Source organism: Protomyctophum parallelum (assembly GCF_964188405.1).
Source record: "Protomyctophum parallelum genome assembly, chromosome: 3".
NCBI lineage: Eukaryota > Metazoa > Chordata > Actinopteri > Myctophiformes > Myctophidae > Protomyctophum > Protomyctophum parallelum.
The window spans coordinates 56,110,092-56,113,162 of NC_139698.1; the positions used below are offsets into that span (position 1 = coordinate 56,110,092).

At 37.8% G+C, this 3,071-nt stretch overlaps 1 long non-coding RNA gene across 1 annotated transcript; it reads right to left on the reverse strand.

Annotated features, from left to right (window-relative positions):
- Window positions 1-488: 488 nt before the first annotated feature.
- On the reverse strand, window positions 489-1,365 carry LOC310855657. Its single transcript, XR_014569010.1, has 3 exons — window positions 1,290-1,365; window positions 1,042-1,092; window positions 489-614 (listed from the first exon to the last, which is right to left on the reverse strand). It is a non-coding gene; the product is annotated as an uncharacterized lncRNA (long non-coding RNA).
- Between the last annotated feature and the right edge of the window lie 1,706 nt (window positions 1,366-3,071).

Genomic DNA, 3,071 nt, shown 5'->3' on the forward strand with positions numbered 1-3,071 from the left:
TACATTCATATCCACAACCCATTGTTCTATTATGGTCATTTGGGTCCAGGCTGCTTCTCACTCTATAGGTCTCTTTATCATGTATAAACACCAGAGTGAACCGAGAAGACTTTAACTCAGGAGGAGAGAGATGCAGCTGTGTGAAGCTGACCTATGCTTCGTCGCACGGCAGTGTTGCACATCAAAAATATCCAACCTACTAGCTAAGAACGAGATGCGTTGAGACGCGTTGTGAGCTTGTAGGTCGGGTATTTTCGACGTGCGACACCGCCATGTAATGAATAGGCTGATCTAGGATCAGATAACTGCAGAGCAACTATAGGCAGCAGGCTCGTATTAGAATTTAAATATAATTTTAGTGGTTGTAAATGTAAACTATGTATTGCAATGTTGTGTTACATTATCCAAATGATGGGATAGGATAATAGCCTAATGATAATATAGCAATTTTCAGTCGGCCACGGTGGCCAGCAATAATTTTATCCTATTTAACGGTCAATTAAAAATGTTCTGGGTCAATGGTGGATATATATCGGCTAACGTAAACCTTGGTGCAGATCCATGTGTCTTTATCCATGTGTGGTGTTGGCTTTGGTTTTCCTACACGGCTGTATCTGAGGAAATGAAACAGAGTTACAGTAACACTGTGTCATTAAACATGCAGTATATAAAACACAGTCTGTGATTCCATAAAAGGAATGTGAACAACTGTATTATCGCTCACTGGAGTGGAAATTCACACAACACACTTATTTGATGTATTACCATGTTTTGTTATTGCTTACTGTAAATCGCTCTGGATTAAGAGCGTCTGCTAAATGCCTAAATTGTAAATAGTAAATTGTATGCTGCGTTCACAGCATTATTAGGCTCATGATGTGATTGCTTCTGGACTCTGATAATACTAATCATCAGTGTTGTAATGTTTGTACAAACAGTATGGAATGAGAGTACATATCAGGTCATATCGGTATCGGTCTGCTGGAATAAAATCAGGTGATTGAATCTATAAAATATAGACGTGTCACGTGTATACTTTACCATTCTCTTGGTCATCAGGGTGGTTGATTACTCCATAGTCACTTGTGTCACCTGAAGGGAAACAAAATGAGTCTTAATGTGATGCTTATAATTGTTATTTCAATAATGGTCCCTGGAACAAGACATTTTCAGATAGCGTGGTCCGTGGCCAAAATCAATAACTACTGGTTTAGAATGCATTTTGTATAAACGGCCTCAGGTCTTAATGGGTTAATGGGTTGATGAACACGATTGGTTCAAAGACTGACCGTACTGCAGTGGGCAGTATAGGTCATCATCTGGATCTCCTCTTTGATTGGTCGCCTGGTCGACTGTAGCTGAGGCCTGATTGGTTCCCTGAGACTCAATGACTCTGTTAATTAAAATTTAAATATGTATCAGTGATGAAGAATAAATCAAGATGTAATCCACTGCTGTCATGATGATGAATATACAGTATCAATACTGTACCTACCTGACATAAACTGGATCTGTGGATTAAAAACAATATACATTATAACATCAATATCTGAACCAAATACAAATATAATCCGGGTCATTTCATTTCAAACTTTGGCTATTAAAAAAATAGCAGATCTACAAGCTCATAGCACGTCACTTTGTGCCACACTATGAGTTTGTGGATTTGCAATTCTTAGAAAAATTGTGAACATTTATATAAATCACAGGCACAAAACACATTTCTAACAAATCCAATTAATCTGAACCTGAAAATGAATTCCTATAATGACTCTCCTAACATGTTTCACACAATGACACCAAATGAAACCAGATTTAAAGGTATATTCAGTGATTTCACTTAATTCAAATATCACTTATTTTTTTGTTTTGTTGTGATAATCCTCCCTACTATAGAGTGTGCTGGCCATATAAGGAGTTCCTCCCTGTCCCCAGTTAACCCCTGGGGGTCAAAAAACCTTAGGTTTCGTTTTTGACTCTCTATCCTGATTGGACGAAAGGCTGGGTCCCACAGCCAAAAACGAAACCTAAGGTTTTTTGAGTGAAATCACTGAATATACCTTTAAATCATTGGATTGGACGTTTAAAAAAGTGCATACTGTACCATTTTCATAATCATCATCCGGTTGGTTTATCTGAGACTCAATGACTCTGTTAATTAAAATATAAATATGTATCAGTGATGAAGAATAAACCAAGATGTAATCCACTGCTGTCATGTTGATGAATATACAGTATCAATACTGTACCTACCTGACATAAGCTGGATCTGTGAATTAAAAACAATATACGTTATAACATGAATTCACTAAAGTCACTTTCTGTTTCATACTTGGATTTTTTTCCCTTTTTTTAAGATTATTATTTTTTTGCCTTTTTATTAATAGAGCGATAGATAGAAAGTAGGCTGAGAGGAAATGGGGAGAGATTGGGGGGGGTGGGTGACACGCAGTAAAGGCCGTCGGGAGTAGGAGTCGAACCCGCGGCACACAGCCAGAACTGGATTACCAGCCCAGACAGCTACGCCAGCCACCCGGGCCCAGAAATCATTTTTCTAATGAAACCATTTAATCTGAACCTGACTGAATTAATGAATTGACTCAGATTTAAATCATTGGATTGGATGTTTAAAAAAGTTTATACTGTACCATTTTCATAGTCATCATCAGGCTGGTTTATCTTCCCATAGACGCTTGTGTCACCTAAAAGTAAATTACATGCATTAATGTGGTGCTTAATTCAGTTATTTCAGTGATGGCTTTCTATTCTATTGTGCAAATGAGGAAAAACAAACACAACTGAACCTCCAAAATGGACTTTACATTTCTAAAGAATGAAGATCTATTTTATTTTAAGTTAGACATTAATTAATGTTCAAATTACAGTAGAACCAGTTGTCACAGGTGTCCTTAATGAACGTGATTGGTTGAAAGACTGACCGTGTTGCAGTGGGCAGTACACATCATCAGGAGACGCACTCCGATTGGTCGTCTGGTTTGTAGCTGGGCTCTGATTGGTTCCCTGAGACTGAGTGGGTCTGCAATTAAAAGATCCATATTTATCAGCAGTAA